Source organism: Parasteatoda tepidariorum, chromosome 1, assembly GCF_982258835.1.
Source record: "Parasteatoda tepidariorum strain Cologne lab strain chromosome 1, Ptep-v5.0, whole genome shotgun sequence".
Taxonomy (NCBI): Eukaryota; Metazoa; Arthropoda; class Arachnida; order Araneae; family Theridiidae; genus Parasteatoda; species Parasteatoda tepidariorum.
The window spans coordinates 122,078,873-122,093,804 of NC_141755.1; the positions used below are offsets into that span (position 1 = coordinate 122,078,873).

Here is a 14,932-nt window from a genome sequence, read left to right on the forward strand (position 1 = left end):
AAATATCCTATTTTATTTAAATTGGACCTACTTTTTTTATGAAGGATATTTTTATAAAGATTTATTTTATTTTTTATTAATCAGAAAATTAATGCACCCAATTAGTTCTCATTCAAAGTTTTTGGTACTTCATTAGATGTTTTATTTTAAAATTTAAACAAACTAAAATTATAGTTTATGCAATTAATACTTAATATAAATTTATATTGCAGATGAATATAGCCTTCTCCCGAACCAAGTGCTTGTATCGATAATTGAATTAGGAACACAAGCTTTAGGTGTGTACTTTGCACTTGCATTTGTGATCAATAACAGTGTAATTATTTATCACTTTTCTTTTTCTTTTTTTATGATTTCATTTGAAATTTAAAATCTAGTCATTATCGTAAATAACAGTAGTCATCTGCTTACACACTATAATACGTCATTTGTGGCCAAAGTTGTAGAGGGGATGGGAATATTAAGTAATCATGGTGCATCACTTAAACATGTAATTCTCAAATTCAGAAAAATAAAGGAAATAAGCGTGCCAGCAGATCTATGTCGCAAAATTATAAACAGATTTTAAATGCATGTGCAGTTTGAAATATATATATACCTGTGAATAACGATTTCTTTCTCACTTTTAACGTCTTTTCAGCTTGGTTCTATTTAATCTTCTATATTGATAATGTAAAAAAATCACAGTAATTAGAGGGTCCTCTAATATTATTGCCCTGAAATACTGACATTTCGAGTCATCTTTCTACAAGAAAGAATAAGTATTTTAGAATTGTTGAAAAATTCTTCGTGTACTCTCTCTCTCTTTATTAAAAAATCATAAGAACTACGGCTCTTTTGAGTGTTCATCTTAATGTTACATTTTGTTTTGCTGCATGAGAACTATGACACTTTTAAACTTTGAAATTACTAAGATACGTAGAAAAGTGCTCAGGAATTATGATGAAATAAAAAAAATTAACATTAGAAAGTTATTAATTGTTAAACTTGTTGGCTTCTGACAACAGGGATACCACTACAGAGTTAAAATTTGGCATGATAAAAAGGTTTCCACGTGTTTGCTTATAAACTTTACAAGATTTTTTTTTTAAATTTCAATTTGTTCACAAATTTTTACAATTTTAAAAGCTTTTTGTGTGAATTTTTTGTACCTTTTTTTATTGCTTTGCATTACATTTTGCTTTTTCTGCTCAAAAAGTATTAGACTTGAAATCAAGAAAGTATGTAGAAATGTGTACAAGGAAAAAAAGTATGATTCTATTGTTATTTCAAGAATTTACTACACCTTCAACAGCTGTTAAACTTGTAGTAAAAAAAATAGCTGTTTAAATGCAACGCAGAGTTAAAATTTAATGTGCTGATAGCGAGCATTTATAATTTTAACGAGAGTTCTTTTCGAAATTCCCATTCGTTTGATAGAATAATTGCAAATAAAAGTGCCTTTTTGTGATTTTTTTCAGAGTTTTTACTTTAAATATTATCTATTGTTGTAGAAAATTTATTTTTCCCCACGAAATCTTTATTAGTTTTTTCTTAACTCACGTATGAGTAGTTATAAATCAAGCATTACAAAAGAGAGAGAGATTATGTGTTGTCAGATATAAATCTTAATATTTACAGTGAAGTTTTTAAAAATATTAAATAAAACTTAAAGAGTGCTAATAACCAGGGGTCTGTTTAGAACAGGGGTGTCAAACTGAAAAGCTAACTTGGGCCAAATGAGCAATGCTTAACTTTAGGTGGGCCGCAAAAAAAATCAATGTTCATAGAAACAAATATTTTTATTTTGAATTGTAATAAGCATATATAAAGTTAAATTATTGTTTACGTCCTGATACTTGACATCTCTTCTCTGCTACTATCTTTTCTATTTCGGGAGAAATTTAATTGGCCGAGACTACTTTCAAAATTGACCCAACGTGAGCGTTATTAATACGGTTTCGGACAGGAGATTTATTTCCATTCATAACAGAAAATAATTTCTCTCACTGATAAGTACTTCCAAACATGGAAATAATTTCATATGCGAATTTTCGAGTATTTTCAGACCTTGCCGGTAAATATTGGTGAAACTCAGGCACACTCATTTCAATGAGTTTTGCCTTCAAATTTGAGTCGCACTGAATCTCAATCTCTTCCATTTGCATGTAACTGGGTACTGAGTCTATATTTATTGAGAAAATCGAAGAAGACAAACAAAATTTCTCTTCCAAAGAATTAAAATCTTTAAACCTTGTTTCAAATTCTGTTCCAAGATTTGAATTTTTTTTTGCGTATTTTTGATACAATGCAGTATCATCTAAACTAGATTTGTTCTTGTTGCACTGGGAAGTGCGTTAAATCTTCATTTTTCAGTTGCCTTTCCCAAAGAAATAGTTTACATACGAATGCTTTAATTATATCAAACATGTTTGTAATGATCTGATCTTCGCCTTGTAACAAGAAATTTAAATCAGATAAGTGTTTGGTTACATCAACCATAAAAGATAAATCTTGCAACCATATTTGATCGGAGAACAAGCTTGTATCTTGATTTATAATTTGTAAAAACTTACATATTTTTTCTTTCAAATCCCAGAATTGTTTGAGAACCTTGAAGCAAGATAACTAACTTACCTCGCTATAGTAGGATAAACCTGATTATGTACTATTTAATTGATATCTTAGTGTGAAACGGACTCCATTTCAGCCAATTAGAATTTTACATTTTCGTGCGTACAATTTAAAATGATCCGCATAGTTTATAAATAAAGTATATTATAATTTTATATGCTGATTTTATTTCTAATTCACATTTCTATTTTATTTTTACTTTGCTTCTGCTATATTGACTGGGCCACAAAAATGCTCATATCGGGCCGCTAGTTTGACACCCCTGGTTTAGAAGAAATTTGGATCCGTTAACGAACCTTTCACAAAATATCTTTCCATAAAAACGGACCCTTCACAAAATAATTTATCTTTTAATTGGACCCTTCACAAATTTGTTTATCTTCATTATTGTTTTGTTAATTGAAGAAACCCTTCCCCGGAATAAAAGAAAGACCATTCGAAACGAACTAAGTTTTCCAAGTTTCCCTATGTTTAAATTCCAAATGTAGTATTCTAAGAAAATATTTCTACTTTTACAAGCATCATGTGCACATTCTTATTGATATTAAATTATATATTTTTTTTGTAAATAAATAATTGATCAATTTATGATTCATAATCAATTAATTATTCTTAACATTACATAATAGATTATTATGTAATAAAAATTAATTTCTAGCAATTTTTGAAATAAAATATTATAAGTTTAAGAATTGTAAGTTTACTTAATGCGTAACACATTAAGAGTGATACATAACTAAGTTGTATTATTTAAACTATGTCAAATGAAATTATTAAATATGTGAGTGATTTTGTTTCCATTATTCGTCTGAGATGAATATTCTGTGTTGAGCAGTATAGGCTAAATACCAAATATTTGTATGCTGCATCTCTAATTTAGAAGCAGCAATTGTTGAACAGAATCTTGTATCTGTTTGCAATAACAAGACCCTATTTGCACAAATTCAGAAAATTACTACCCTGTTTGAAAGAGTGTGACTTACCTCTTGTTTTATATTCACAAATTGTGTGTAGTTTTTTCACAATTTTACAAAAACAAGACCTTTCCCAAAATGTCTGGACAGACCCCTGATAACCTTTCTCTAAGTCCAAAGGGTTATTTTACATAATATAACTCATGATTGTAAAGGGTGGGCCATTTGTTATTCTCATAGACTGCACCAAAAATTCTTCTAAGTATCCCCCTCTCTCTCTCTCTCAAAAAAAAAAAAAAGAAAAAAAAGTGTAAACAACCAAACCTAGTTTGTGTTATTAACACCAATCGCATTCGATGGCTGGGACATCTGTTGACCAAAACCCCTAAAAAAATTAACCTTTTTTATACTAGTAGGTACAAGAAACAGGGGTTGTCCAATGACTAGGTGACTGGACACAGTTGAGAGGGACCTAAAGATAATAGGAATAACTAACTGGAAGGCCATGGCACAGAATAGATCAAGATGGCAAAAACTTATTGGAATGTCCTTAGCCTGTCATAGGCTGTAGTGCCCAAGAAGAAGAAGAAAGGATAATTTTACAAATTCAAGTGATCGTCCATTTCGTTATGTTATCAAGTGTTCTTGCATAAAGCTAAAATGATTGTTTATTTAGGAACCAAAATGTTCTGCGGAATTCCAGTTATAATGGCAATTTTTATGTCTTTGATATAATGACATCTTGTAATTTATGATGTTTTTGTCCAATCTGACAACCTCACATCATATCAAGGTCCTACTGTATATATAAAATATTTTTCTTAATAACTTATGGAGATAATTTATAATAAATCTGAGTACATCATTGTACAAATTACATCATTGCTTTGTTACAAGTGTCTTGATTATTCAAGTTCTAAATTTCTTTGTTTTGTCTATCATTAGAGAGAATAGTTATGACTGTGCATATTAATGGACGAATAAAAAGTTTAAGATTTCACATTCAAAATAGGGAATCCACTTCCAGTGTAAAGAAATTTGGATGTATTGTTTCCTGAAGATCAATATTTTCCAAAGTCTATTGGAATCTACTGGAAAACAATAATACTATATTATTTGTTTTCTTATCATGATGCTTTAATATATGTTAATTTTAGGTGTTGCTAGCCTAGCCCTGTTCATCATGGTGCGTAGCGTTTTTAAAAAGTGCTTAAAGGTGCTTATTTTCGTTATTTAAAAGCCCTTAAACGTGCTTTTTTCATTGTGTGTTTTTAAAAAGTGCTTAATTTTCAAACAAGAGATTTTTTTCGTTGCCATGTCGATTTTCGCCACGAATTATGCAAAAGCATGCTTTTCACATTGTTCTAATCAACTTTTTCACAATTCATTTAACCACAACCCATTTCAACAATCAATCACAATCCGACCGTCCGTCATTAGTGTCCATGTTTCAAGAAATACTCCTGACTCCATATGAGTGTCTACTGAGCTGAGTTTGGTGAGATTATTGCTCTATCACGTACAACTCTGCTCCAATTTGCAAAATATTCTCAAATTCAGACTTCATTTTCCACTCCCTGATATTGAACCGAAAAATCTCTTAATCAAAGAGTTCATTGTCATTAACTAGTTATTTTATCATGATCAAGTAAAGTTTATAAAAATTATTTTGCATTTTGTTAATGTGTATAGTGCTTGAAAATATTTTTTGAGTGCTTAAAAGATGCTTATTTTTTTGTTTTAAGATTTCAGTACTAACCTTGTTCATGAACTCTTTACCTTTACAGTTTGAGTACAACTCCCAACCTGAGTTTTTACGGTACAACAGTAAAGTTCGCACCATTGAAGGAACCATTCCTCAATTTCACAAGGCTGATATTGTAAGGCATGTTAGCTTAAGACGCAATCCATCACTTGTAAGACAATGTACCAGGGAAGAAGAATTATTAAAATAATTATTTTAATTGCTCCCAGTATTCAACCGTAATTTTTGTTTGTTGTATAATTATATACATAACAAGTTTTCATTGTATAGTTTTTTAATATTGTATAATTATGTCGCCTGGCTAACCATGGAAGGTTTTCGTGGTTTTCCTCTACATGTAAATTAAATGCAGGTTAGTTCCACCAAAAAGTTCTCCTTAAAGCAAATTTCTCCCAATACTTGATCCAGTTCCCTTGTCTTCTGGATTGGGTTCAAAATTACAAGAGCTGAACACGAGTAGTCGTAAACCCAAAATTGAAACGGTTTGTAAATTCACTGTTATTTTATTTCTTCAATGTTGGCAGGTATGCAATGAAAAACTACTTATTTAGAAAATATTTAGCATGATGAACATAATTAATTTTTTCCTTGTTTCATCAGTCTTCAAATTAAGTGTTACAGACAGTTCAATTTACTGGTTTGGAATTACATCTAGTCTAGGTCTGATTTTGTTTTGATGTCTGCACAAGCTAAAAATGAATATAATATAAATTTAATTTTCCACTCAATTTTAGTAATAAAATCTCCTGACTTTTCCAGAATTTTCATTAAAATTTCAATTAAATTCTGTATTACACTTTTGTTATAAAAAGCAATATTTTGTCAGAAATAAAATATACTTTTGTTCAATTAGCAATGAAACTTATTTCTTGATAGAAGATTTGCAAAATATTAAGTATTGTAAAAAATAAAAGTATTTTTAACTAATTTGAAACAGGAAATTGTTTAACAAGAAATATTTTTCACAAATTAGTATTCCAATATTAATATTTCTAAAAAAATTTAATCATAGCAAAATTTTTACACAGAATAATAAAAATATATGTTAGACATTGAGCCTCATTGTTATTGTTATAATCAATTTTAAAATGGATTATTTTTCAGGTTTGTCTGAAGCTTTTTTCAAGTTTTGGCCTTAAACGAATCTTAAAAATAATAACTAGCCAATGAGTTTCAAAGTGAATAACTTTCACAAAAAAGTAAATAGTTAGTAAAAACTTAGTTGCTACATGGTTAAACTTTTTTTAGATTATAACTGAAATTATATCATTAATTTGTAAAAACTACTTTTTGTTTAAAAATTTGTTTTAAATTTCTTCTTCAATCTAACAATATTTTCAGTTCTAATACTATGTTTTTAAGCTTTCTGCATAAGTTAAATTTGGCTTTTAAGCAGATGACTTACATCTTTAATAATAGGTTTATTGATGAACTATGTTACTTTGAGTTTTAATTTTTTCAGATTTTGTGCTTAAAATCGTGCTTTGATCTGCAATTGATATACTTGTGTATTTTAAAATCTACATGGTAAACCATCAACTGAAATGTCATTTTTTACAAGAATAATATGTGATGTATGTTTGATCAAACAGTAATTGTAATTTATTATGTAAAAAATTATATATCTGATGAGATCTTGCCTCATATTGAAGAAATATATTCTGGAATTTTGAAAAATTTCCCTGCAAAAGCACGGGAATCTAAATTTGAGTGGGACACAGCTTTGATTATGACAGCAAAAATTGAATTATGGATTTTAACAATGTGAACAGTCCCAATTCATTCAGATTAGCAGGGCTTTTGTGTAATTCTTTGATTACAATTGTTACAGAATATGCTGTTTCTTACACATGTTACAGTTCCTCCATATTAAAAGCTGTAGTACGATCAGCTGCCACAAGAGTTTGGGATCGACGTTGGTTGAGGTTTTGTCCTTATGGTGATCAGTGGAGATCAAAAATGAATATTTATTGTACTCTTTGTTGAACCACATTTTGTTAATATTTATTTTATGCATTTTAAACGCAAGTGCTCGTGAATATCATTTACTCGAGACTTTATATCAAGTTATATCACGTGTTTGAAATTGTTGATAATATTTTTACTATTTGTTTGATAATTTCAGATTTTTTCCTCCTTTCCAAACAGTATTTCCTGTTAAATAATATCAATGCATTTATTCAAGTCTCATTTTTTCAATATTTTTGTTTTTATCAAGGAATAGTTATGGGGAAAAAATGTTTTTTTGCATAGTAACACAGGATGCATAGCATTTTTAAGAAAGGCTTAAAGGTGCTTGTTTTTGATTTACATTTTTTAAAAGCATTTAAAGGTGCTTTTTGTATTCGAGGTTAGTAAAAAGTGCTTAATTTTCTAATTTTTAAAAAGAAATTTTTTCTTTGCCATATCGATTGTCATTCTAAATTTCAGAAAATGCATGATTTTCCCAATTTTCTCTGTTATATTTATCAGAAACTAGTTATTTTATCATGATTATTTAAAGTTTTTGACAATGTTTCTAAATTTTATTGATTTTATGTTTATAAATTAAGAACTTTAAACGATAGAAGAAAATGTTTTTTATTATTGCATAGATCCTATTTACGATTTTTTTTTTGGAGAGTAATTAGAAATATTTTTTGGGTGCTTAAAAAGTACTTAAAAGGTGCTTATTTTTTGTTGAAAAATCTGGCTACTCACCCTGTAACATAAAAAACTTCAAAAACACATTTTTCAAATCACGGATTAAAATTTAATAAAAAATACAATTTAAAAGAAGTATACATTAAATAAAAAAAAATTCTTTTATTAGTTTCAAAATTAGGTTAGCTATTAACTCCCAAAAGAAGTAATTTCATACTATGAGCCCATTAAAAAATTTAAAATTTAGTTTAAAATTGTAAATTAAATATTTTTAAAATTAGATTTTAATATTTTTGATTGAAGTATCGCTAATTTTAAATGCAACTAAATGTCATTTAAATAATATTAATTTGAATACAACTCCTAAATTCAGCATTTTAAAAATTCTGCAGTTATTGAATTAATCAATCAAGTTTTTTGTCTTTATAATATTTAAAAGTCCTAAAAATTCTGAAATAAGAAAGTGGGTGGAATTTATAAGATACTTCAATCATTTAGTAGAATTATTTGTGAATAGTTCCACACTTCAACAAATCACAAATTTTTACAATTTGAAATTGTCTATTAATTCTTAATAGATTAGACAAAAGAGCGGAATTTCTTGGATCTATAGAAAAGTGATTTATTAAAACTTTTTAAAAGTTTTGTTGGAAAAATTACAATGTTGATAGGCAATTCTGAAACTAAATTGGCATGAATTTGTTACTTTTCAATCAATCATATTGAGATATATTCTTGAATAAAAATATTATGAACATTATTATATTTGAAAATATTGGTGCATTTTTGTTAGAAATTTTTTTTAAAAGTATGTATAATTAAATAAAAATTGTAATACAATATGTATATATATTTCCAAAAATGTACAATTTAACATAACATTAAAATTTCTTTATATTAATTTAATTATTTTCAAATATTACCTGTAAGTTTGAAAAAAATGATATATTGAAATATGATACTGAACTTTTTAATTTTTTTAAGGGAAGGCTGTAAGACATTCTGAATTCGTAAGATACTTTTTATATCGAAGTTTTAGTATGTTAAACTCCATTAAAAAAGTATGTTCACCATTCATTCAAGTTCTTTGTTTCATCTGTAAATTTTTCAATTTGATCTGTAGCGTTGACATTTAATGTTAAAAACATATATTTTTTTTAAATATTTTTGAATACTTTGTTTTAATTATACTTGTATTTTTTGTATGCACAGACATGTAAATATTTTTTTAATAAAATTGTTTTTTGAAAATAGTTAAGTTTATTTTTTTATTTGTTATACCATGAAATTACAGTGTATTGACATATGAAAAAGAAAAAATTTTTGAAATTAATAAAAATGAAATTGATAATACTTAATGCTCTGAGCATGAGCTTTTAAGCTGTCAGTTTTTTCCCCCAACAAAAAACTGTCTCCCCCCCCCATGTTATTCAATGGGAGAGTAGTGCAAAGCAGGGAGATTAGTGTGCAGGTGGCTCCAGGGCCCAACTTAACTTAATTGGGGCCCGGGGCAAAAACTTCTTCTGGGGCCCCTTTTGCTTTACAACTTCAGTAATGAAGAACCGAACTTCATGGAGATATTTAGTTTTTCACCTCATTATAGGTAACAAACTACTATACTACTTTTATTTTACAAAACAAAGTAGCACTTGACACTTCAAACTGCGAATAAAAGTAGTAACAACAGTAGTTTCACAACTTGTAGTGCTCTAATTCCGACCACTAAGTTCAATGTTCCAAGGATTTAAACTATGATTTGTATGCAACCTATTAAGAAAGTTCATATATTAATTGCACTTAGCTCGCATTGCATTCAGGAGCAGTGTTTGAACCTGTTTCGCCACTAAAAATTTAACGAGTGCAAGTAATTATAATTTACGATAAAAATTTTAATCGTGTCTTTAAATCACGAATATGATTTTATTTTATGTCCGGTGTTGAAAAGCCGCCCCTTGTTTGGGTTTACGTCTATCAATGTTCTATTCCTTGTTTTTTAATTTCGAACCCAGCCCAGAAGACAAAGAAACTTCTAGATCGAAAATTGGGATAAACTAGAAGAAATTTTTGATAGAATTTTATATGGAGAGAAAAACCATGAGAATCTCTAACGGAGCCTTAATGGCAAAGGAATTCTAACCTTTGATTTAATTTTAATTGTAAATTATAATAATATTCGTTTTACTTACAATTATTTATTCTGATCGTCTCTTATACTAACCAGAATATCAGGTTGGCCTATACTTATGCAAATCCGGAACCCCCTCTAGAGACGAAAAAAAAAATTTGCATTTTTGGGTTATTTATTAAAACTTTATAAAAATCAGAACTTTTTTTTACTCCCTCTACCATATGGAATAAGCAATTAATATTCCAAAATATTAAATAAAGGGACCGGGATAGCCTGATTGGTAGGGCACTGGGCCCATGTCTAAGAGGTCGTGGGTTCGATTCCCCGTCTGCCGAAGACTCCCCGTGTAGTTAATGGTGACTGGTGCACGTTAAATCTGTCGGGTCGCGAAGTCCTTGCTCCCAAAGCAAATCAATGCCTCTGGGGGTACTAATCCAGGGGTTTCCTTGTCTTTTGGATTCATTCAAGAATACAAGTCGATTTGAAATGGAACAAAACTTGATGCTTAATAAAAAATAGTCGTCAAGGATGAGAATGACGTTTTTAAAATGTGTTTCAGTTGTACCACAAATAATGCTTTAAATTTGATTTGAAATAATTTTGATCACTGTGATATATAAATTGTTTTTTGCGATAAGCTTCTATCACCTCATCGTCGTTTTTCTTCTTTTCTTTTTTTTTAATGTGACTCACTTCACATTTTTAATTTAGAGTGTGATACATATTTAAAACTATCACATTTTTAGTCAACCTAAGTTAAGAGGTTTTTAAAATCCATTTGGCTTATTATTATTAACAGGAACTGATTTACAGGAGTGTATTCGATGGGCGTTCTCAGAACCCCTATTCGGGCTAGTAAGAAAAGTTTTGTTCCAGAATTAAAAATGAGAATTGAGTTTTTCAAAAGGAATATTTTTCTCTTTAAGTTTAATCGGTGTATGATTATGCTATTAACCATTAAAGTTAACTTTCAAGCTATTTACATTATATTGTCAACTTTATTTTAAAATGATAAATACATTTAACGTGAGTTGCAAAGAATTGTGTTAGAGATATATAGACGAGAGAGATAGTTATGATTCATTAAATTATTACCTCCAATTAATTCAATACGAAGTGCTTTTTGAAGAAAATACTGAATTTTACATATGATATTTCAGAATGCTATCGATACTCTGATATGCACTTAGTACAAATATCTTGTTTACTACATAATTTACGTCATTCTCAACAACTTCTTTAACTGTGTCAAATAAATTAAAGTATTTTTTTCATAGTTAAGCTAAATTCGAATTTCTGTGTGATGAACTTTGAAATAAGGCTTCAGGTTGCTTACTATTCGTAGTTATTTAAAAAATTAACTTTTGATTATAATTTTACTTTAGTTTATAACCGTCGTTGAACAGCTGACCCAAATTTGGGTTTATGACTACTAATGTTTAACTCCGTAGCCGTGTAATTTTGAACCCAATCCAGAAGACAAGGGAACTTCTAGATCAAGTATCAGGAGAAATTTGCCTTCGCAGACTTTTTAATGAAACTAACCATCATTTGCGTTATATGTAGAGGAAAACCTACCACGGTAATCCTGTGGGCAGGGAGACTCTAACCCAGGAGTTACGAAGTGAGTCGTGTGCGTAGCTCCAGAGTCGAAATTTATCCGTTTTTCAGCTATTATTCCCTCTTTCCCGAAGAAAAATAATTTTTCTGATATATACAGCGCTTTAATCACGTTGAAATATAGAAAAATAAATTTTTAAAAATAAAACGAAGTAAATAGAAAAAAAAAATTAAAAAATACTCCGTGACTAGGACCGAACCCCTGACCACCCAGTCTACAAACTTCTTTACCCTTTGCGTTAACAACCACACCACGACTCGCACGTTGCTTCCACGAATATATAGCTAAAAGAGCTTCTTTCCGGTTAATTAACAAAATCTATTTTGGCTCTTTATGTGCCCCCTAATTAGTGTATAAATATTCCCTTTGGTACGATTGTTTGGTATATAAAACTCTAATTTCTGGCAGAGTTTGAAAATTATAAGTTAATATTAAAGGGAGTTACGGAGTGAGTCGTGTGCTTAGCTCCGGAGTCGAAATTTATCCGTTTTTCAGCTATCATTCCCTCTTTCCCGAAGAAAAATAATTTTTCTGATATATACAGCGCTTTAATCACGTTGAAATATCGAAAAATAAATTTTAAAAAATAAAACGAAGTAAATAGAAAAAAAATTAAAAAATACTCCGTGACCAGGACCGAACCCCTGACCACCCAGTCTACAAACATCTTTACCCTTTGCGTTAACAACCACACCACGACTCGCACGTTGCTTCCACGAATATATAGCTAAAAGAGCTTCTTTCCGGTTAATTAACAAAATCTATTTTGGCTCTTCATGTGCCCCCTAATTAGTGTATAAATATTCCCTTTGGTACGATTGTTTGGTATATAAAACTCTAATTTCTGGCAGAGTTTGAAAATTATAAGTTAATATTAAAGGGAGTTACGGAGTGTGTCGTGTGCTTAGCTCCGGAGTCGAAATTTATCCGTTTTTCAGCTATCATTCCCTCTTTCCCGAAGAAAAATAATTTTTCTGATATATACAGCGCTTTAATCACGTTGAAATATCGAAAAATAAATTTTAAAAAATAAAACGAAGTAAATAGAAAAAAAATTAAAAAATACTCCGTGACCAGGACCGAACCCCTGACCACCCAGTCTACAAACTTCTTTACCCTTTGCCTTAACAACCACACCACGACTTGCACGTTGCTTCCACGAATATATAGCTGAAAGAGCTTCTTTCCGGTTAATTAACAAAATCTATTTTGTCTCTTTATGTGCCCCCTAGTTAGCGTATAAATATTCCCTTTGGTACGATTGTTTGGTATATAAAACTCTAATTTCTGGCAGAGTTTGAAAATTATAAGTTAATATTAAAGGGAGTTTCGGAGAGAGTCGTTTGCTTAGCTCCGGAGTCGAAATTTATCCGTTTTTCAGCTATTATTCCCTTTTTCCCGAAGAAAAATAATTTTTCTGATATATACAGCGCTTTAATCACGTTGAAATATAGAAAAATAAATTTTTAAAAATAAAACGAAGTAAATAGAAAAAAAAATTAAAAAATACCCCGTGACCAGGACCGAACCCCTGACCACCCAGTCTACAAACTTCTTCACCCTTTGCGTTAACATCCACACCACGACTCGCACGTTGCTTCCACGAATATATAGCTAAAAGAGCTTCTTTCCTGTTAATTAACAAAATCTATTTTGGCTCTTTATGTGCCCCCTAATTAGTGTATAAATATTCCCTTTGGTACGATTGCTTGGTATATAAAACTCTAATTTCTGGCAGAGTTTGAAAATTATAAGATAACATTAAAGGGAGTTACGGAGTGAGTCGTGTGCTTAGCTCCGGAGTCGAAATTTATCCGTTTTTCAGCTATTATTCCCTCTTTCCCGAAGAAAAATAATTTTTCTGATATATACAGCGCTTTAATCACGTTGAAATATCGAAAAATAAATTTTAAAAAATAAAACGAAGTAAATAGAAAAAAAATTAAAAAATACTCCGTGACCAGGACCGAACCCCTGACCACCCAGTCTACAAACTTCTTTACCCTTTGCGTTTGCAACCACACCACGACTCGCACGTTGCTTCCACGAATATATAGCTAAAACAGCTTCTTTCCGGTTAATTAACAAAATCTATTTTGGCTCTTTATGTGTCCCTAATTAGTGTATAAATATTCCCTTTGGTACGATTGTTTGGTATATAAAGCTCTAATTTCTGGCAGAGTTTGAAAATTATAAGTTAATATTAAAGGGAGTTACGGAGTGAGTCGTGTGCTTAGTTCCGGAGTCGAAATTTATCCGCTTTTCAGCTATTATTCCCTCTTTCCCGAAGAAAAATAATATTACTGATATATACAGCGCTTTAATCACGTTGAAATATAGAAAAATAAGTTTTTAAAAATAAAACGAAGTAAATAGAAAAAAAATTTAAAAATTCTCCGTGACCAGGACCGAACCCCTAACCACCCAGTCTACAAACTTCTTTACCCTTTGCGTTAACAACCACACCACGACTCGCACGTTGCTTCCACGAATATATAGCTAAAAGAGCTTCTTTCCGGTTAATTAACAAAATCTATTTTGGCTCTTCATGTGCCCCCTAATTAGTGTATAAATATTCCCTTTGGTACGATTGTTTGGTATATAAAACTCTAATTTCTGGCAGAGTTTGAAAATTATAAGTTAATATTAAAGGGAGTTACGGAGTGTGTCGTGTGCTTAGCTCCGGAGTCGAAATTTATCCGTTTTTCAGCTATCATTCCCTCTTTCCCGAAGAAAAATAATTTTTCTGATATATACAGCGCTTTAATCACGTTGAAATATCGAAAAATAAATTTTAAAAAATAAAACGAAGTAAATAGAAAAAAAATTAAAAAATACTCCGTGACCAGGACCGAACCCCTGACCACCCAGTCTACAAACATCTTTACCCTTTGCGTTAACAACCACACCACGACTTGCACGTTGCTTCCACGAATATATAGCTAAAAGAGCTTCTTTCCGGTTAATTAACAATATCTATTTTGTCTCTTTATGTGCCCCCTAATTAGTGTATAAATATTCCCTATGGTACGATTGTTTGGTATATAAAACTCTAATTTCTGGCAGAGTTTGAAAATTATAAGTTAATATTAAAGGGAGTTTCGGAGAGAGTCGTTTGCTTAGCTCCGGAGTCGAAATTTATCCGTTTTTCAGCTATTATTCCCTTTTTCCCGAAGAAAAATAATTTTTCTGATATATACAGCGCTTTAATCACGTTGAAATATCGAAAAATAAATTTTAAAAAATAA

The 14,932-nt window shown here is 30.0% G+C and overlaps 1 protein-coding gene across 23 annotated transcripts in view; it reads left to right on the top strand.

The window, feature by feature from the left end:
- LOC147816847 (uncharacterized) overlaps positions 1-9,188 on the top strand; it is a 63,580-nt gene extending 54,392 nt beyond the window's left edge. For 16 of the 23 annotated variants that reach the window (XM_087151891.1, XM_087151886.1, XM_087151895.1 and 13 more), the window contains 2 exons: positions 213-278; positions 5,315-9,188. The gene's annotated coding sequence lies outside the window, so the exon portion shown is untranslated. Of the gene's footprint in view, positions 1-212; positions 317-5,314 lie in introns of all 23 variants that reach the window. The other 7 variants (XM_087151921.1, XM_087151938.1, XM_087151949.1 and 4 more) reach the window with 2 other exon arrangements.
- The last annotated feature ends 5,744 nt before the right edge of the window (positions 9,189-14,932 follow it).